The sequence below is a fragment of the Pelobates fuscus genome, chromosome 6, assembly GCF_036172605.1.
Source record: "Pelobates fuscus isolate aPelFus1 chromosome 6, aPelFus1.pri, whole genome shotgun sequence".
In the NCBI taxonomy this organism is placed as follows: domain Eukaryota; kingdom Metazoa; phylum Chordata; class Amphibia; order Anura; family Pelobatidae; genus Pelobates; species Pelobates fuscus.
In genome coordinates this window covers 13878346-13901857 of record NC_086322.1, presented here as the reverse complement: position 1 = coordinate 13901857, position 23512 = coordinate 13878346, and the positions used below count along the sequence as shown (strand labels likewise).

The window sequence follows — 23512 nt, the reverse complement described above, 5'->3', positions numbered from 1 at the left end:
CTGCATTCCTTATATACACACACTACACAAACACGCACACTTTGCATTTAGTATATACAGCATTCACTTTACACACACACTGCATTCACTTTACGCACACTACCTACACACTACACAAACACTCTGCTTTCATTATATACACACTAGACAAATACACAATACACACTGCATCCACTACACACACTAGACAAATACACACTGTATCCACTACACAAACACACACTGCATCCACTACACACACACACACTGCATCCACTACACACACACACACACTGCATCCACTACACACACACACACTGCATCCACTACACACACACACACTGCATCCACTACACACACACACACTGCATCCACTACACACACACACACTGCATCCACTACACACACACACACTGCATCCACTACACACACACTACACAAACACTACACAAACATACACAGCTCCCCTGTCTAAGCACACTGCATCCACTACACGTGGCATGTATATTTTGTGCATTTACCTTTAGAAATAGTTTTTATATTCCAAAATGGTAAATGTACAGAATATCGGCAAATTATATCGGCTATCGGCCTAAAAGTTCACAGAATATCGGTATCGGCTCTAAAAAATCAATATCGGTCGATCCCTAATATAAAGGATTATGACCTTAGGTAGACCAAGCCATGCATTTAAAAAATGAAAATAAAACTGGCTTGAAATGAAACATACTGATCATTAATCATCACCGATTCATTAATTAGCTGAGTGTATTAGCTGACCGTTCTCAGTCAGTCAATCAGCAGCATCGCTTTTGAGAAGAAGGGGCAGAGAGATCTGGTGCTGGAACACAGACTTTGGGGTTAAAAATGTTAAAGAAAGGTTTCACCACTAAAGGTAAGCCAGCGCCAGGGGACTCTGTGAACCAAAACAACTTCATTTTGTTCAAGCGGTTTCTTTAAAGAGTTATTCCAAGCTCCATGAACAGTTTGAAGGGCTTATCAAACACGGCACACACTGAATCAAACCCCCTGCTGCTAGAGGGGTTAACTCCACCTCCAGACACACCATTGCAGAACTAGAATTCCAGGCTTACGAATATCAATTCCGTGCATTTTGGGCTACTGTTGTCAGCAACAGGCGTCTAATAGAGGCACAGCCCACCCTGGCAGCGATGGATGATCATAGGGAGAGATGTTCACCTCTGTGCCAGAACAGAGGTAAGTATTAGCTTTATTATTTAGGTGTTTGTTTTTTAAAGTTTCTTTTTGGGTGGAGATGGTGGGGACCACGCAATGAAGGGCTACTATGACAAAGGTGTGCATTTTACTCTTAATAACAGCGGACTATACAGACTATTCTCATTTATTCTTTAACACTAATTCATATCCTTATATTTTTTTATCTATTTGCAAACACACAGAGTTCAAGCACAAAACCTCCAAAAAGTAACAGTTTTACTTCTGTCCTTTTAACCACTATTTAACTCTGTTGTAATGATCTGATTTGTCAGTAAAATGAGCAAACCGCTGCGGGGAGCAGCCATTACTTTGCCTGTAATTGTGCAAGGTGAGAGGCAATTAATGCATGGAGTGGTCAGTGATCGCTCTCAGCCAATGCATTGATATCTTTGCAGCCTAGCCTGGGTTAGAGTACAGAGTAACAGGCAGCCACACCCAGAGTCAGGCGTCTGTATCTGTGACTCAAACCAGGCTGGAACAGTGTCAGCCAGACAGTTTGTAGATACTGATACAGTAACATGTGGCCTAATGCAAAGACTCACAAAACAAGCGTGAGGTCATCACTGCTTCTATGGACCAATTCATCTGCCAATCTCATTTTTCTAGTAGCCGGTTAGATCTCGTAGCGTTCTCAATATTCAGTAGTAGTCCAGCAGCAGGAGTTTGAGGGCATTATCAAACCATAGCATGAAATAACCCACTCAGCCATACAATGCGCTGCTGTATCTGCACAGCCATGTGTTATGGGCATTTTTTTATTTTTTATATGTTCAATGCTGTACACACTGAAAGCCAATCACATGACAGCAAGTTTAAAGCCATATCCAATCATTGACTTTAAAATATGCCAAAACACAGAAACTACCCTTTCACCCTATACGCTGTCTTATTTATTTCACAGGCATCATTCCTTTAGGTAAAAAGATTAAAAGCAATATTATCACATAAACAACCAATGAAATATTAGCTATAACTCGAAAATATTTCCAAAGTCACTTCAATGGGAAGGAAGGTGAATTGCTGGACCTGTAGGAGTACAAGACGAGAGTCACTGCCTTAGGAAGAGCACAGCTCTTCCACTGTAGGCTAATCGCTGGGTCAGAGCTACATACATAGTAAGACTAGCCAATAGGACACTGTCCAAACGGTTTCTTCAAGGATGGAAATGGGGTAATACATGCACGTCTATTGGCACAGTAAATGGATTGGCCAAGGAACACACTACAGTTATACCACAGTAATACAAAATAAAAGGAACCCAAGCTTATAAAACAAGAGAATAAGGACCAATCCCACGTATGAGGTGAGCCATAGCTGCCTCCTGATACTGATTAATTAGGCAACACTCCACATTCACTCATCAAAATAAACCGATTCAGCACCACATATTGGGAAGAAATGCAATTAAAAACATTCTAAAACTCTGCTATTAGCTGAAATATTACAATCTATATTTAGTTTACTACAGTTTGGTGTTTAAAGGAACACTCAAACCACCAAAATCACCAAAGCCAACTGTAGTGGTTATGGTGCCAGGGGTGCTTTGGTGATCTGCTTTTGTAAGTAGTCAAATGGTTTGACTTCTTACCTGGGGTACACTGGGGCCTCACCCCATCTCCACTACCATCACAGGAGACTCATATGCTGACACCAAGCAAGGAATCATTTAATACCACTTTGATTCCTTACAAAGGGGGGGGGGGGGGGGGGAGAGGTGAGGGGTCACCACACCACAACCATGAAATAATGTTGTAGTTGTTATGGTGCTTGACATGTCCTTTTAAAGAATAAACTCCAATGCAACATATCACTTGGCTACTCATAAACTGTTCTCTAATATCACCAATACTGTCCACTTCTCAATATACAGGAATCATTCATTTACAAACTTACATTTTGGAGCGAATAATGTTGGTTAACAGCTATAAAATGGCCCTGATACGGGCAGGTAATGCAAACTAAACAAAAAAACATATATATATATATATATATAAAATAAATAAATCAGTGATTGCAATATCTAAGGAGGAGTCATACTGGGAATGAGCTATCATTGGGGAACGTAATAATGGGTACAATAATATCAAAGCATATCGGTATGAGTATGTCATTGTTGACATGCATGATGTGTGAAAAGGGAGGTAAATTGTATCACTGAGCTAAAGGTTGTGAGTACAGAGAGTAGAACAGCATTAATATGGTATGTTTTATGTGCACATGGAACGTTAATTGTGGGGTATATTATGTGAGCACAGGGAAAGGGTGCTACTATCTGATTAGATGATGTGTGCACAAAGAGGGAGTGTAAGTATATGAACTGTGCGCAGGAAATAGCATTATTATTGGATTATACGATGGTAGTGTTATAATTGGAGTACCGGTATATTATGTGTGCACAAGGAGAGGACGTTATTATTATTGAGTTATAAGATGCGTACACAGGGATTTCATATTATATTATTAGGGTATATGATGTGTACACAGGGATTTTATATTACGTATATTATATTATTATGGTGTATGATGTGTACACAGGAAGATCATATGTTATTATTATTATTGGGGTGCATGTACACAGGGAGAGGATATTATTGGGGTGCATGTATACAGGGAGAGGATATTATTATTGGGGTGCATGCACACAGGGAGATGATATTATTGGGGTGCATGTATACAGGGAGAGGATATTATTATTGGGGTGCATGCACACAGGGAGATGATATTATTGGGGTGCATATACACAGGGAGATGGTATTATCATTGGGGTGCATGTACACAGGGAGATGATATTATTATTGGGGTGCATGTACACAGGGAGATGATATTATTATTGGGGTGTATGATGTGTACACAGGGAGAGCATATTATTATATTATGGTGTATATAATGTGTACATAGAGAGAGAATATTATTAGTTATTCATATATTAGGGTGTATGAAGTGTACACAGGGAGAGGATATTATTATTATTATTATATTATTAGGGTGTATGATACACAGGGAGATAGAGATATTATTGTTATTATTATTGGAGTGTATGACACACAGGATGGTGATATATTATTATTAGTAGCAGTATGGTGTATGATTTGTGATATTATATTATTATATTTACAGGGAGCGGATATTATTATATTATTATATTTACAGGGAGCGGATAATATTATATTATTATTATATTATATTTACAGGGAGCGGATATTATTATATTATTATTGTTATTATATTATTAGGGTGTATGATACACAGGGAGATAGAGATATTATTATTATTATTGGAGTGTATGACACACAGGATGGTGATATATTATTATTAGTAGCAGTATGGTGTATGATTTGTGATATTATATTATTATTATATTATTATTATTGTTATTATATTATATTTACAGGGAGCGGATATTATTATATTATTATTGTTATTATATTATTATATTATTATGATATTTACAGGGAGCGGATATTATTATATTGTTATTATAGTTTTTATATATATTATATTATTATGATATTTACAGGGAGCGGATATTATATTATTATTATTATTATATTATATTATATTATTATGATATTTACAGGGAGCGGTCAGTATGTGACGGTCACACTTGGTGTCACAGTAAGCCCCCCTATCCCCCCTATTACCCGGACTGACACTCACCGCCCCGGCCTGGCTGTCAGTCAGTCAGTCAGTCAGTCAGTCAGTCTCTGTGGCTCTCTGTCTGTCTCGGTTCTTACCGCCGCCGTGTCTTTCCGCTCTCTCACACACAGCTACCGGTGACAGCGAGAGCGTTCCAAGCCTCGATCTGACTGTCCGCCGCCATCCAATCAGAGAGCAGAGCTCACAGCGAGGCTTGGAACGCAGCCAGACTGCGCATGTCCAATAGCCATCCACTGACTGACAATAGGGAATAGGTACTAATGTAACAATACCATTATTTATACACTGACTGATTATAGATAATAATAATAATAATAATAATATAACATTATATAATCTATACACTGACTGACCATAGATATTAATAATAATAATAATAATATAACATTATATCATCTATACACTGACTGACCATAGATAATAATAATAATAACAATAACATTATATCATCTATACACTGACTGACCATAGATAATAATAATAATATAACAATAACATTATATAATCTATACACTGACTGACCATAGATATTATTAATAATAATAATAATAATAATAATAATAACATTATATCATCTATACACTGACTGACCATAGATAATAATAATAATATAACAATAACATTATATTATCTATACACTGACTGACCATAGCCATTATTAACAATAATAATAATAATAATAATAATAACTACCTCACATCCACTGACTGACAAATAATAATAATAATAATATTATAACAATAACTACCTCACATCCACCGACTGACAAATAATATTATTATTATTATTAGTCAGTCAATGGATGTGAGGTAGTTATTGTTATATTAATAATAATAATAATAATAATAACAATAACTACCTCACATCCACTGACTGACAAATAATAATAATAATAATAATAATAATATAACAATAACTACCTCACATCCACCGACTGACAAATAATATTATTATTATTATTAGTCAGTCAATGGATGTGAGGTAGTTATTGTTATATTAATAATAATAATAATAATAATAACAATAACTACCTCACATCAACTGACTGACAAATAATAACAATAACCACCTCACATCCACTGACTGACAAATAATAATAATAATATTATATTAATATTATTATTTGTCAGTCAGTGGATGTGAGGTAGTTATTGTTATATTATTATTTATTTGTCAGTCAGTGGATATGAGGTGGTTATAATAATAACAATAACCACCTCATATCCACTGACTGACAAATAAATAATAATATAACAATTGTAGCGGAGGCCTAGTATTCCACAGGTTAACTCCTCTAAAGATCCCAGTGAGGCTCAGGAACAAGCAGTAAAAATACCATAAAGTAATAATTCCCGCGAAGTAATCCACGAATATCCCCATACAGATCCCAGTGACTGGACGACACACAGCATCAGGAGCAGAACGGATTTTTAATCCACACAGTCTCCTTTTAAAGCATTCTCCCATGCAAGGGAGGGATTCACATTAATCAGTACAGTATCCAATATTGTAACAGTTACCTCCCACACATCTCCTCCCCTCAGTATGACACTTAATCCCATTACACATGCTGTAGTTTTCCCCGAGTTCTGGATGTACCCTAAAACAAGCAGTGATAATAATACTTTGGGTACCCCCTGGTAGCCCTGATCTGGGTGACTAACATATCCAAAATTCACCCAGATCGGACCAGGTGTTCGGGAGTTAGGTGGAGGGTGTAATTTGACTGACCGCACACAAGGGGGTATCCGAAAAGGGTTCCATGTGTTTTGGCCCTGCGGTCGGTCTTCGTTCGGGAGGTAAAACACACATAAAATACTGCCATCCACGATTAACCTTTCATTCGTATGAATCCCCTTGTTGGGTACTTTAAACTTACCGAACGGGGGGCTGATTAGCCTTCCCATTCGGGAGTTACGGAGCCCTGGAGGTCTCAGCGGTGTTCGGGTAATCGAGTGTCCGATTTGAGTTCCAGACACTCGATGACCAAACACCGCTGAGATTTTCGTGCGTAAGATGGTTGCCACCACGTGTTCGTATATAGAACGGTGACCACCCAGATACATCAATAAAGTACAGATTAACTTGTGGTTAGAGAAGTGTGAAAGCTTAATAAGGTACACACTTCTCTCTGGGGTGGTCTATTGGTTCGGTAGTTTCCATTCGTATGGAATACGGATGGAAACTACCGAACAATCATACGAATCCTACATACAGTTTAACCACATAGAAGAAAACAACACACGAATTGCAGTTTTACCACAGTCTTTTAGGACAGCCCTAGTACCATCCGCTACAACAATAACTACCTCACATCCACTGACTGATAAATAATAATAATAACTAGAAAAGCTACAATTTCTGGGGAAATTGTGAAGTGTTCTTGCCTCCACCAGTAGTCTACAACGGGAGTGGGCGCAGTAACTGTTATCATTTATATAGCACATTTAATTGCATCTTTGTTGCACAGTTACATTAAACCATACATTTATAAAAACTCTAGCAGGTGTACAAAAGGCTTTGTCTATGACATCACTTGCTGCTGCAGCCTTGCACAGGTCAGAGTATTTTGGCGGTTGCCATCTTCAAACGGTCGTATTTTAAAAACTATAAATCCTACAGTGAAGAGCTTTATATTGTGAGAATCACAAGACCCAGACCTACATTTTGATGCATAGTATGTCTCTGAGATATTAACAATGAAGGCACAGTCGCAGTTTAGAAATTGCCCTTCAAATGTGAGCTTTGCAGAGTGGAGTTTCAATGAATGTCAATGGAAGGCGTGAGTTGCAAACAAATGGTCATATTGTGAAAACTATCAGGACTATGGCTTAGCCGTGGACATTTCTAGTGGCAGCAGGGATAGCTGAACGTTTTGATATAAGATTTGTGTAGGTGGGCCTGAAAATGAGGGAGTGGTGGCAGTTTAGAAATCATGTCCTGATTTTTCAGCTTTTGACAGCTCCCACTCTAGCTTTGCCATTCATTCCTATGGGACAAATTTCGCCAGAAGAACGACGATATTCCGTGAACCATTCGGCGAAACGTTCCACAAAGTAATAGCAATCCGATCGGGAACAATCTGCACGTTTTGGTATATTTTTGTCTATGTAGTGTAAAAACTGTGGGAGGAGTTAGGGTGGCAAATTTGGCTATAATAAGAATAATAAGAATAATAATAATAATATATATGTGAGATAACATTAAGTGGTCTTGCTATGCAAGAACACTTAATAATATAACAATAACTACTTCACATCCACTGACTGACTAATAATAATAATAAGACATTATTATTATTATTATTATTATTTGTCAGTCAGTGGATGTGAGGTAGTTATTGTTATTATTTGTCAGTCAGTGGATGTGAGGTAGTTATTGTTATATTATTATTATTTGTCAGTCAGTGGATGTGAGGTAGTTATTGTTATATTATTTGTCAGTCAGTGGATATGAGGTGGTTATTGTTATTATTTGTCAGCCAGTGGATGTGAGGTTATTATTATTATTATTATTATTATTATTTGTCAGTCAGTGGATGTGAGGTAGTTATTGTTATATTATTATTATTATTATTATTATTATTTGTCAGTCAGTGGATGTGAGGTAATTATTGTTATATTATTATTATTAGTCAGTCAGTTGATATGAGGTAGTTATTGTTATTATTTGTCAGTCAGTGGATGTGAGGTAGTTAATGTTATTATTATTATTATTATTATTATTAGTCAGTCAGTGGATGTGAGGTAGTTATTGTTATTATTATTAACAAAAACTACCTCACATCCACTGACTGACAAATAAATAAATAATAATAATATTAATAACCTCACATCCACTGACTGACAAATAAATAATAATAAACTACCTCACATCCACTGTGTGGCGGAACCAACCTCGCCACTGTGCACTGGAGAAGCCTGGTTGCTCGCCTGCTCCCTTTAGACTATGGCCCAGCAGTTAAAACCTTTTATTTTCCCTGCTGAAAGCCTTATTCGTGCCATTCTGCCGGGGTGTTCGGTAGATTCAATCTACCGAACAAAGTACCGATCGATAGACCACCTGAGAACTGGAGTGTGCCGTCAATTGACCGCCCAGAAGCTGCGGTTAACCGCAGCTTAATTGATGAATGCTGGGTGGCCTTTGTTCGTTTGCCGAACACGTGTCAGCAGCCATTTTACCTCCCGAACGGCCAGCGCTGTTCAGCGACACCGCTGAGCCGCCAGCCTCCTTACCTCTGCATTCGGTAGTGGAACCGACTGACTGTTCATTCGGTAGTTTAACCGTATGAACAGCATCACCCCAGATAGCCATGCAATTGAACTGTATGTATGTGATCTGGGCGCCATTCGGTAATAATGTGCGCTCAGATCTAAGCTATCTGGGGATATGTAGAATGTGTATGTTTTATGTACTAAACGTAACTGTATGTAATTTTATGTCTTTTACTGAAAATATGTGTAATGGAGTTTTGCCTCTGTCCTTGGAGATAATTGGATTACTTCCCAATTATCTCCAGGGCAGAGAGGAGGGATTGTGATGCATTGTGGGATTGTTGAAATGTGTAAGTCTGTGATTGGTCAATGTCCAATATGTTTCCCAGTCTTCCATCTGGTCCCCTAGGGGAGTGTCCACCAGGTGGGAGACCTGCATAAAAGCCGGGCAGTTAGCCCCAGTAAACCAGATTCTGCTTGACCCTCAAAACGAAGTCTCGTCTCGTTATTGGGGGATTTGGATTGTATGCCGATTGCCAGGAGTGTAAGCTGATTGTAGGCTTTTCCCCGGGTTCGTGTGTTTCCTGTTCGGGAGATTGGTGCTTACAGTAGCTGCCTGTGCATCTGGAAAGGGGAATATCGCCTAAACGGTCTTTAACCTCTTGTGTGCAAAATGGTCCGTTACACACTGACTGACAAATAAATAATAATAATAACCTCACATCCACTGACTGACAATAGAGAATAATAATATAACAATAACTACCTCATATCAACTGACTGACAATAATAATAATATAACAATAACTAGCTCACATCAACTGACTGACAAATAATATTATTATTATTATTTGTCAGTCAGTTGATGTGAGCTAGTTATTGTTATAATATTATTAATATTATTATTATTATTATTGTCAGTCAGTTGATATGAGGTGGTTATTGTTATTATTATTTGTCAGTCAGTGGATGTGAGGTTATTATTATTTGTCAGTCAGTGGATGTGAGGTTATTATTATTTGTCAGTCAGTGGATATGAGGTAGTTATTGTTATATTGTTATTATTATTATTATCATTATTAATAATAATAACCTCACATCCACTGACTGACAAATAATAATAATAATAATATAACAGTAACTACCTAACATTCACTGACTGACAATATTAATAATAACTACCTCACATCAACTGACTGACAAATAACAATAATAATAATAACAACAACAACAACTAGCTCACATCCACTGACTGACAAATAATAATAATAATATAACAATAACTAGCTCACATCAACTGACTGACAAATAATAATAATAATAATAATATAACAATAACTACCTCACATCCACTGACTGACAAATAATAATAATAATAATAATAATATAAAAATAACTAGCTCACATCAACTGACTGACAAATAATTATATAACAATAACTAGCTCACATCAACTGACTGACAAATAAATAATAATATAACAATAACTACCTCGGGGGGCGGAGCCTAACCGCAGATGAAGATGGCCGCACACTAGAGAGTCTCCGAGGCGGCAGACAAATTAAAAGCTAATAACAGTGGCAAACAGCTCACCACAACACTACAGACCTCGCACCATATCCCTGAACCCCGCTACAGTTAACCGGAATGGGGGGAGGCAGAAAATCCAAGTCTGCGCGGCTGTGGCCCCGATCTTTAAAGTCAGGGCGGACAGAGACACAACAACGGCTGCAGATGAGCAACAGGCCTCTGACTCCGAATCAGACGCCAGCACAACCAGCCACAGAAAAGGCCCTGCACCCCTAACTAAAAAATACCTAAAAGATCTCCTGCTGGAGATGAAATCCTTAGTGGCATCGGAGCTTACCAAACATCTAGCCCCGCTCAAAGATGGTCTGACGGACCTCAGCAAACGCACGCGCGAGCTGGAAGACAAAATAGACGACATGGCCGCCGCTACCTCAACTCATGAAACGGAACTAAAAGAACTTAAAGAACAGTTAACAGCTCTGGAAGAGGCGCAAGAAGACCTAAATAACAGATCCAGACGGAACAATATCCGCATTAGAGGCCTGCCAGAATCCTCCAACCTGGAGGCACTCACCACCATCCTCCATGAAGCGCTCAGCAGCCTGCTCCCAGACGCTCCACCATCCGACCTCCTTTTGGATAGGGCCCATAGAGCCCTCCATCCGCAAATCCCACGCAGCCCCGAGACATCATTATACGCTGCCACTACTTCCACGTCAAGGAAGCAATTATGCAAGTGACAAGGGAGACGCCATTACAAATAGAAGGCCACGTGGTCCAACTGTACCACGACCTCGCACCGACAACTCTCCGCAAATGGTGCAAACTGAGACCCCTGACTCAGGCTCTACAAGCCAGACGGATCCGATATTCATGGGGCCATCCTTTCAAGTTAATGGTGCGGCATGACAATCGCACCTACCTACTGCGCAAACCTTTAGAAGCAAAGACCTCGCGGAACAGCTGGGCACCAGAGATATCAGTATGGACCAAACCGCAGCAGACCAGCGCCCAGCCCCATCATGGAGACCCGAACACCAACTACTGCAAAGAAATCGCGATCTCCAGCGAAGACAACGTCCGTCCCAATCCCCACATGTCTAGGCAGACAAGAAGTTCGGGCCTGGGAGTCACTTGGCCCCAACCCCCAAAGGTACTTTTAATGCACAATCCCGAAAAGACTTGGTGACCGGGCTGCCCGGGCTCCGGACTGACCCATTCCCCTGCTCGCCTCATGCTCACGACATCGGGTCCGCGCTGTGAGCCCACAGAACTAACCCAAACAACCAGCCCGGCCCGGCCCACCGAATGGGCACACACACCGAGAGCACACCTAAGACCCGGCACTCCGGAACCCACAACGGCCCGAAAAACACCACGCCATCTATCTACCACCACGCAAGGCCGCAAGAACCAACCAGACTATCGAGAGCAACGAAGAGGCATCCCAATGCTGGAACGCAGACATTTGCACTCCTAACGGACAAAACTACCAACAACCCAGCAGAGGAGTCCGGCCCCAAAATGAGACTCCACATTCACCGGGAACCAGTCGTAAGACTTTTGGGAACTACCCCGTTTTTGTACTAGATACTCTGTTGGCACTGTCGTGGGCCCTTGGGTAGAGGGGGGGCAACCCGGGGCCCTTGCGGCCTTCCCTCCCCCAGCCTCGGTGGTGCTAATGGGGCGGGGGGCCGCGACGGCCCTGGAGGGGGATTAGGGGTGAGCGTAGTGGCCTGAGCGGCGGTGGGGTCTGGGGGGAGACCGGGGCACCCGGCAAAGACGGGGGTGGCACTTGGTGGCTCCGGTGGCTCTCCCCCCCCCCGGCGGGCGGGACCGCGTTAATCATAAAGGGATCACGGCGTGAGCTGACAGCCTGATGGCAACGAAATTTATGCGACTGTTGGCAAAGGAAAGACTTGGGGCCCTGGCGGCCTCCCCCCCCCCCCATAAACGGGGCTGGGGGGGTGGTGGGCCGCGATGGCCATACAGGAGAACACTAGAGCCAAACATCGCCCCCGGCCCGAGACACGACTCAGCACAACCCTCTGCCACGCACGGGACTGTACACATGTAAGCCAAAGTGAATAGAGTGTAGCCAAAGCAAATGTATGACTACGGGAAAGCCATTGTTGGGAGAGGGAGGGACGGGTATAGGACCCTCGTGCTCCCCCCCCCTCCCATCCCCTCAACGGGGCTGGGGGCGCGGTGGAGCGCGACAGGCCAAAGGACGGGAGGGAGAAATGGGAATGCTGTGCTGACCTGTAAAACAATGTTACGTATCACACACAAAAGCTACACAACAGGGGACACCCCCTCAGGCCCTAAACGACACAGTCTCCACATGCAGCAGACCGCGGGGTCCCCCTCAGGGGATGTGTGCCACTCCCGCTCAGGGATGGCGAACCTCAGCGCTCCACAGGGTACACCCGTGACATAGATACCCCGCACGAACCCAGAGCCAAAAGGTAACCACATCAGAAAGGTATAACCCACTGAAGTTGCCCAGAACACGGCACGGCCCGACACGCCAATACATGTACATAAGTTAACAGCCCTAACTGTTCCACTATAGACACCCCCCCAGAGCCCGAACCGAGACTGCCTTCTCCCCCACCCCGATAGACGAGCGAAAAACCAAGAGCACGAAAACCAGCCCCATTTAACTCACACACCCCTTCTCACCTTAGGTCTGTTCATAAATGACCTCGCCAAAACATATCACATGCCCCCAAGCTCTGCAAGGTTTTTAACGCAATGCTCACGGGAGACCCTCTACCCCAAGATATGACACGAGCAAACATAACCCTGATACCTAAACCAGGCAAGCCACACGACGAACCGGGCCACTTTCGCCCCATCTCCCTACTGAACCAAGACCTAAAACTGCTAACTAAAGTAATGACAAACAGGTTAAACCCCCTCCTAAACAAACTGATCAACCCAGACCAGGTTGGCTTAATCCCACTGAAACAAGCACAAGATAACATGAGACGAATCATAGACCTGATCTGGTTAGCCAACCACAGACTTATCCCAACAGCAATACTTTCCCTGGATGCGGAGAAAGCATTCGACCGCCTCTTATGGCCCTACCTATACAAGGTGCTGCATAAGTACGGATTCCCACCTGAGCTAGCCTGTTTCCTACAAGCCATGTACCACAACCCAACGGCACAACTACTAATCCCAAATATCTCCCCCCCTTCCTAAACGGCACCCATCAATGCTGCCCACTCTACCCCCTCCTGTTCGCCCTATCCCTTGAACCTCTTCTAGAAACAACCAGCAAATAGAAGGAATACACGTGAGAGACAAAACATTCACTACTGCAGCATACGAGGACGACGTCCTTCTGACATTGACCAACCCCACGTTCATCCCTAACCGCACTACTATCGACACTACAAACATACTCCAAAATCTCGGGATATCAACTTAATGCCACCAAATCGGAGCTCCTGCCACTCAACCTTACGGAAGACACACTCCAAACCATAAAAAGCGAATTTCCCTTCCACATCCGCCCAACGGCAATCACCTACTTAGGGATACAACTAACCAACGACACTACCACTCTATACACCACTAACTACTCCCCATCTTCCGCAAAGCACACGCGGACCTCCAACGCTGAAAACCCATGAACATTTCATGGCTGGGAAGAATAACCTCTGTAAAGATGAACCTCTTACCCAAATTCCTCTACGCGTTCCAGGCACTACCCATCCCATGTAAAAAGACAGACCTCAAACATCTACAAACAGCAATAGACTACTTTATATGGTACGGACGGAAACCCAGAATCCGCCGATCCACCTTATATGTCCCCACACCATCGGGCAGACTAGGCCTTCCCAACCTCACACATTACCTACATGCAGCGCACCTGACACAAATACAGCACTGGCATCTCCCACCAACCCACAAACGGTGGGTAGACCTCGAACACCTCATCTTTGGACGCGACCACCCCTCCCAATATATGTGGCTCCCAAGACAATATAGACCGATGCCATCCCCCACTTCTCCCACAATCACCCACTCGCTAGACCTCTGGGACCGCCTGAGTGACAAATTTGACCTATCCACCGGCATATCACCCCTCACCCCAATTTTACGCAACAAAATGTTCCCACCAGGCCTGACACCACAACACTACGCCCACTTTGAGGATAGGGATTGTAACGGATCCACTGGCACCCCGACTGGGTACCTCCGTTGAAAGATGCTCCTAGCGCTTCCAGAGGACTCCAAGCACTCCACCAGACACCATAAGCACCGCAGGCTGCAGCTATCTCCCTTCAGAACGAAGCAGGAACAAGCTCTTACAAGAGCTCAGTGATTATAGCAAGGGAATATGCCTAGCATAGCAATCCCTTGTAGCAGATTCCCCCAATAAGAGACAGGACTCAAGTTGAGGGTAAAAATAGAACTCTCTGGCTGCTAGCTTGCAGCCCTTTTTATTAGGTGCTCCCATGAAGGGGAGGGACACACACAGTAACGTACATTAACCAATCACACAATAGTTACATCCCACACATAGCCCTCCCCTCTACCTGTAAACTAATTATCTGTACACACAGGAAAATACAATTATCCTAGGTAGGGAAAATACAGTTTTTACACAACATTCATAACTCCCAAAATATACATCACATTCGCATAAAAATACATATACACAATCAATCCATTCGGGGAACAACATACTCAAAAATCATACGAATTGGACCAGGGGTTCAAAAGTTAGTACAAATGTGCATTTGACCTTCTGGAAGCATGGTTTTTAGAAGCTCAAACTAGTTCCCCAGAATCCTCTATCCTGGAGACAATGGAGAAGCTGATTTAATTATATCCAGGGACAAACACAGCCTCCATTATGCACATGTTACCAGCAACCACCAAAAGACATACTTGCGTTCTACGAAGAAGTAAGTAGAAGTATAGATCAGGGTGTTGCAGTGGATGTGATCTATTTGGATTTTGCCAAGGCATTTGATACAGTTCCACACAAAAGATTAGTGTTCAAACTCAAGGAAATCGGTCTCGATGAAAATGCTTGTTCTTGGGTAGAACATTGGCTTAAAAACAGAATACAAAGAGTTGTCGTTAATGGTAAATTTTCAAGCTGGACAGAGGTGGCAAGTGGTGTCCCTCAGGGGTCTGTTCTGGGACCCCTTCTATTTAACATTTTTATAAATGATCTTGAAGACAGCATTGAAAGTCATGTTTCAGTGTTTGCAGATGACACAAAACTTTGTAAAATAATACAATGTGAGCAAGATATTACTTTGCTGCAGAAGGATTTAGATAGACTGGAGGACTGGGCACTCAAATGAAATTTAATGTTGAAAAATGCAAAGTTATGCACTTCGGCGTAAAGAATACAAAAGCAACGTATACCCTTAATGGAAGTGAATTAGGGATAACAACACACGAAAAGGACTTGGGAATTGTTATAGACAACAAACTATGCAACAATGTGCAATGTCAATCAGCAGTGGCCAAGGCCAGTAAGGTATTGTCATGCATGAAAAAGGGCATTCATTCTCGGGACGAGAATATAATTTTGCCTCTCTATAAATCACTGGTAAGACCACATATTGAATATGCTGTGCAATTTTGGGCACCTGTTCTAAAGAAGGATATCATGGCACTAGAAAAAGTGCAGAGGCGGGCTACAAAATTAATTAAAGGAATGGAACATATCAGCTATGAAGAAAGGTTAACAAATTTAAACCTATTTAGTTTAGAAAAACGTCGCCTGAGAGGGGATATGATAACATTATACAAATATATTCGGGGCCAATACAAACCATTGTGTGGAAATCTATTCACAAACCGGACTTTACATAGGACACGAGGCCATGCGTTTAGACTGGAAGAAAGAAGATTTCGTCTAAGGCAAAGGAAAGGTTTTTTTACTGTAAGAACAATCAGGATGTGGAATTCTCTGCCTGAAGAAGTGGTTTTATCAGAGTCCATACAGATGTTCAAACAGCTACTAGATGCATACTTGCAAAGACAGAATATTCAAGGATATAATCTTTCAATGTAGGGTAATAACTGCTTGATTCAAGGATAAATCTGACTGCCATTCTGGGGTCAAGAAGGAATTTTTTTGTCCTAGCTTGTTGCAAAATTGTGCTTCAAACTGGGTTTTTTTTTTTTTTTTTTTTTTTTTTCTTTTGGATCAACAGCAAAAAACAGGTGTGAGGAAGGCTGAACTTGATGGACGCAAGTCTCTTTTCAGCTATCTAACTATGTAACTATGTAACATAAAATACATAACTCCTGTTATACTAAACAGAACCCCCACATTCAACCCATCCCCAGATGGCTTGGATCTGAGCGCTCAACATATACAAACAGCGTTTAGATGCCACAAACACAGTTCAAACGCCATGGGGTTTAAGTTTCGTATGGGCTGATGAGAGGGCCCATAATCCTGGGGCAGCCCAATAACCCACAGTATGCCCAAATACCGTGCATAAAGGGCCAAATCGCCCAGGGACCATAGTCACAGGGTAAGAGGCGGGCAAGCAGCCCCCTCCAAACCACAGTGGCGAAGTGGCTTTCGCTACAGGGATATCAGCAGACTAGGACACCTCTATCCCGACGGCAAACTCTTACAATTCACAGACATACCCAGCTTCGACTCCTTGACAACATTCGATCACTTTCGTTTTCTACAACTCCGCATCTTTGCGTCTACAAACGAAATCAGACTAGCCGCCACCTCATCCCTCACCAAATTTGAAAAGAAAAGCCTCCACTCACCATCCCGAAAAAGCCAAATATCCGACCTGTACCTGACACTAACAACCCACCACTCTCAGGTAACACTACCATACATCTCTGCATGGGAAAAGGACCTAGGCCCCCCAGAGGACCCCACAGATTGGGCCGACATTTGGGCGGCCACCAAATCAATCACGATCTGCGTTACCCACAAAGAGCAGGCCTATAAAATGCTCTTCAGGTGGTATCTCACGCCCCAACGCTTAATGGCCATGAAACGATCCCCCTCGAACCTCTGCTGGAAACTGTGCGGAGGCACTGGCACTTTCCTCCACTGCTGGTGGACCTGCCCCAAGCTCATCCCCCTATGGAAATCCATCACGAACCTTCTAACGAAAATCCTCAGCAGACCAGTACCCCTGGACCCTTGGGCACTTTTACTCTCCAAGCCCATAGAACCCTTCACCCGCAACGAAAACAAACTGATAGCCAGAATAGCCTTAGCCACCCGTAGAGCAATAGCAGAAGCTTGGCTAACCCCACACATACTTACCCACAATCGAATCCACCACAAAATAACGGACAGCATAGACATGGACAAACTAACGGCACTAACACATGACACCCCGAAATCCTTTCATAAAATTTGGGACCCATGGCTCGAGAACCCTATCACCATACCATGGTGAATCCTTCAACAACACACCCACATCACCAAACTCCAGCACTTACAACAACAACGACCACCACACATCCCACCACCCACTCAACACACCCCAACGGGGTTCAGGGGAGACACCAGGAGGGCAGCAATGATACCCCCACACCCCACCAACCACGCACCCTAACCCCCCCCCCACCCAACCCATCTACAGCAAACAGTCAACGACATTGAATCACCACTTAACCCCCTCCCGGCACAAAGAACCCGCCACTTACGCCACAACCATTAGCCGCTAAACAAGCACAACCAACTGTGCACATGACCCGGAACACATCACACGAACCAGACCTAACCTCTCTGGAGAGGTCCCACCCTATAGCATCCATAACACATGAACGACCCAAGAGACCTCCACCTAGACCGGTCCGCTAATCAAGAGCACAACCTTAAGGACCATCTTCATCTACAAATGTGCCAAAACCACTCCTAACCGAACCGTTGTAATACCACATTGTTGTAACCCTACTACTAACCTTACCTCTTCTTCTTCTGTAAAACAGTTTTTTTTTCCCACTTTGAAAAATGAAAAATAAAGAATCTTTAAAAAAAAAAACAATAACTACCTCACATCCACTGACTGACAATAGGGAATAGATACTAATAACAATAACATTATATTGTCTATACACTGACTGATATTACCTCACATTAAATAACATTATAAATATCTATACACTGACAACCCCTCAGGGTTCTGTTTTGGGAGTGCTTCTCTAACATATTTATAAATGATCTTGAAATAGGCATTGAAAGTCATGTTTCAGTGTTTGCAGATGACAAAACTTTGTAAAGTAATAAAATGTGAGCAGGATGGGGGCGGGGCCTGGACATCATGGCGGCTGGACGTGCCTCGTATGAGCTCCGAGCTCAATCTACTCACCAAGCCTGATCAACCGCACACTAGCCAGCCAGTAACCAGTAAAGCCTGTAACCAGGACATACCTACCTCGGGAGCCAGCCGAGGTGCCCCGAGTCTGCCGCCCGCGGGTGCACAGAGCGTCTGCCGAGGGTGCCGGGAGTGAGGCCTAGCAGTATCGCCGGACAGGTGAGGCAGCCGATCCCCTGCTCTGTGCGACCTAGTGCCCTCCCAAGCTTGCAATACAGCCCTGTCCCCCCCCCCCCCCTCGGTACCGGTGGGAGTCATCCCAGTCCACCCCAGCTTGTACGTGGCACCAAGAACCAAGCACCCATCCCTCACTGTATACCGATCGCTCCCAAGCTACTGCGACACACCAAAATGGCGAACGAACGCCAAACCACCACATGGGGCCCAGACCCACCAGGGAAATCTCCGCACAGCACCATCCCAAACATTCTGCAGCGGCTGGATGACATCCTCCAAGCCTTTTGGCGCAAACTGCAGGACTGCACCACAGCCCATCCACCTCACCCGCATGAGAAGGGGCAGAGCAGACTCCCACGGGAGAACCTGAAGCCACAAGCGACAACTCGCTATGTGACCACCCTACCTGGGCTGAGAGCACTCCGAGGCATAGCCCCCATGCGTCGACCATGCAAGCTATTCTGGCGCAAGCTGGAAAGCAGAGCGCACCCACCTGCCTCAAGTGCCAAGCAGTCATCTACTTAAAAAGCAGCCTCAACAAGGGAGAAGGAACTTAAAAGCCCCGATAAAATTTAAACAGGACTGATCTTACTAAATCTCAGATTAATACAAAATAGTGCAAGTTTTAACATGTACCCTACTGTTACAAATGTTCTTGAAAAAGCATGCGGATTGTCGTCGGGGTACCACATGCGCGTTGTGTTATCTATATGCACTGCAAAAATAAAGAATTGGAAAAAAAGCAGGATATGAGCAGGATATTGCTTTGCTGCAGAGGGATTTGGATAGATTGGGGGACTGGTCACTAAAATGGCAGATAAAATTTAACGTTGAAAAATGCCAAGTTATGCACTTCTGGGTCAAGAATGCACAAGCGACTTGCACCCTAAATGGTAGTGAATTAGGGATAACATCACACGAGAAGAATTTGGGAATTGTTATAGACAACAAATTAGGCAGCAATATCCAATGTCAATCTGCAGTTGCTAAGGCCAGTAAGGTTTTGTCATTTATAAGTAGGGGCATAAATTCTCGGGATGAAAATATAATTTTGCCTCTTTATAAAATCGCTGGTAAGACCACACCTTGAATATGCTGTGCAATTTTTTGCACTTGTTCTAAAGAAGGAAAGAAGGATATCATGGCACTAGAAAAAGTGCAGAGACGAGCTACAAAATTGATAAAAAAGGAATGGAGCAGTTTAGTTACGAAGAAAGGTTAAAAAAAATTTAAATCTCTTCAGTTTGGAAAAACGGCGCCTCAGAGGGGATATGATAACATTATACAAATATATTTGTGGCCAGTACAAAGCATTATCTGGAAATCTATTCATAAACAGGGCTATACATAGGACACGAGGTCACACATTTAGGCTTGAAGAAAGGAGATTTCATCTAAGGCAAAGAAAAGGTTTTTTTACAGTAAGCGCAATAAGGAAATTGAACTTTCAGCCTAAAGAGGTGGTTTTATCAGAGTCCATACAGATTTGTAAACTGCAATTGGATAAATACTTGCAAAAGCATAACATACAGGGATATAATTTCTAATTCGTGGGGTAATAGCTGCTTGATCCAAAGAGACATCTGACTGCTATTTTGGGATTTTTTTCCTAGTTTGTTGCAAAATTGGAAGCGCTTCAGACTAGGTTTTTTTTGCCTTCCTATGTATTAACAGCAAAAACTGCCGGTGGTACACCCCATTGCCAATTAACCTTCTCCATCTGTTGAAGTCTCAGGCATTCACTTAGCAGTTCATCTTTGGGAGCCATCTTTGTGATGTACTTGTGGATGCTCGGTGTTTCATCCAGGACTGTGGCCTTGACACTCATCAGGCCCCAACCTCCTTCCTTCCGGCAGGTGTACAGTCTCTGGGTGCTGGATTTTGGGCTGAATCCCCCATTCATAGTGTGTAGTTTCCTAGTCTTGACATCCATGGTGACCAGTTCTTCTCTTAGCCAGGTTATTATACCAGCTGGTTGCCATTGAGCTGGGACTTCAGGACCTGTCTGACACTTTGGAGGTACTTGGATGTTGCTATCCTCCTTACATCTTCCTCATGGTTGCCCTGTGTTTGTGGTACCCCAAGGTACTTATAGCTGTTCTCTACATCTTCTATTTGGCATTCTGGAACTTCAACTCCTTCTGTCCTGATCATCTTCCCTCTTTTTGCAATCATCCGTCTGCATTTCTCTACCCCAAACAACATTCCTTGATGTATATCCTAGTTAGGTGGATCAGTGTGTTAATGTCCCACTCATTTTTGGCATACAGCTTGATGTCATCCATGTAGAGTAGGTGGCTGATGGTAGCTCCACTCTTGAACCGGTATCCGTATACACTCTTGTAGCGCTTAACCCGATGAATAGAGGGGTTTCCACCACCAGAGGGCGTCTTTCTCCTGAGTGTGAGGGGTATTACAGCATTCCAGGTGGTCATCCAAGTAGAGAAGCTCTTATAAGAGCTCGTAGCGATAGCTTTATAACAGTTTCCCCCAATAAGAGACAAGACTCTAGATTGAGGGTAACGTAAGATCTGTTTAATGGAAGCCACAGCTGGCCTTTTATGCAGGATTCACAATAAGGGTGACGCCCATGTGGACCTTGTTGGGAACAGAGACACAAAGTGTACAAGCCAAAAAAACAATGTGACAATGAATGACACTCCCACATGCAGTACACAATCCCTCCCCTCTGCCTGTGATATACTTAAGACAGGTAATATCTTAACTTAATTATCCCCAGGCAGATTTTTTTTTTACAAAGTCCAATAAGTACCCCAAAATACAACATATCCACTGATATCCAAATATCACCCAGATCAGATCAGAGCAGGGGGTTCAGGAAATTCCTGGAAGTTTTTTTTGACCGACCGCACACATGGTTTCATGCCCAAAATAGTTCCAGAGAATTAGGCCGTGCGGCCAATCTATTTCAAACAGTCAAAGTAACGTTCAAATAGTTGAACAGAGCTGTTTGGGCATAGAGTCAGTGAGTGTATCTGGTTTAGCAGATTAATTCTACCAAACGGCGCTCCGTTCGTGCAATTCCAGTCGAGCCTAACTGGAGGTGGAAGTCCCAGGTGTTCGTGCCATCAAGTGTGTCTGATTTTAGTTCCATGCGCTCGACGACGCGTTTGACTAATCAAGATGGCCGCCGCCACGTGTTCGACTATACGAACATCGACCACCCAGCCGTTCGTCAATTAAGCTGCGGTTAACCCCAAGTCTGGGAGGTTAATAGGCTGCACACTCCACTTGCGGGTGGTCCGGCTGTTCGTTCGGTAAACGAACACCATAAGCATAATCCATTCAGTAAGCCCCATATACTGAACCATAGAAAGTAAGAGGCACCAACAAGGCCTTTCCACAGTCCTACACCAAGGTCTGGGGCCTGGCAAACAAGCTCCTCCAAGTACCAGTGGCGAGGTCGCTTTCGCCACAACTCTTCTTCATGATCTGGCTAAGGGGGTTGAGGCCTATGCAGAACAGCATCGGGGGATAGTGCATCAACTTGGTATATGCCACATTTGATATTCACTTGAGTTATTGTCCTGGAATTGGCTTCTAGAGTGGTTTTCCACTTGCCCATCGAGTTCTTGATGAAGGCTCCTATTGTCTTGCTGACCTTGTAGAAAGCCAAGCATTCCAGTATCCATGTGTGTGGCATTGTGTCATAGGCTTTCTTCTAGTCAATCCAGGCCATGCACAGGATTGGTCTGTCTGGTCTTAGGATCCTTTGTGACTGCTTGGTCTACCAGTAGTTGGTGTTTTGATCCTCTGGTGTCGTTTCCAATCCCCTTCTGAGTATTGCTCATTCCGTATATACTCGAGTATAAGCCGACCCAAATATAAGCCGAGGCCCCTAATTTTACCCCAAAAATCTGGGAAAACTTATTGACTCGAGTATAAGACTAGGGTGGGAAATGCAGCAGCTACTGGTAAATTTCTAAATAAAATTAGATCCTAAAAAAATTATATTAATTGAATATTTATCTACAGTGTGTGTATATAATGAATGCAGTGTGTGCGTATGAATGCAGTGTGTGCATATGAATGCAGTGTGTGTGTATCAATGCAGTGTGTGTATGAGTGCAGTGTGTGTGTATCAATGCAGTGTGTGTATGAGTGCAGTGTGTGTATGTATTAGTGCAGTGTGTGTATATGAATGAAGTGTGAGTGATGCAGTGTGTGTTTGTGTATGTGTTGGTGGGGGTGGGCATTTTGATTATTGTTATTTTTTAATTATTATTTTAATAATTTTTTTTTGTTATATTATTATTTTATTATTTTCTTTTTTGTTATATTGTTATTTTTTTTAATTATTATTATTAATTTTTAATATTTTATTATGTATTTTTTTTTCGTCCCC

General features: G+C 42.8%; 1 protein-coding gene across 7 annotated transcripts in view; it reads right to left on the bottom strand.

Moving 5' to 3' along the window:
* Positions 1-23512, bottom strand: part of DCTN1 (dynactin subunit 1) — a 120590-nt gene that overhangs the window by 72852 nt on the left and 24226 nt on the right. Inside the window, exon 1 of one of the 7 annotated variants that reach the window (XM_063457537.1) lies at positions 4953-5025. The exons of the other annotated variants lie outside the window; for them this stretch is intronic. The gene's annotated coding sequence lies outside the window, so the exon portion shown is untranslated. Of the gene's footprint in view, positions 1-4952; positions 5026-23512 lie in introns of those variants that run through there. 7 annotated transcript variants of the gene reach the window in all.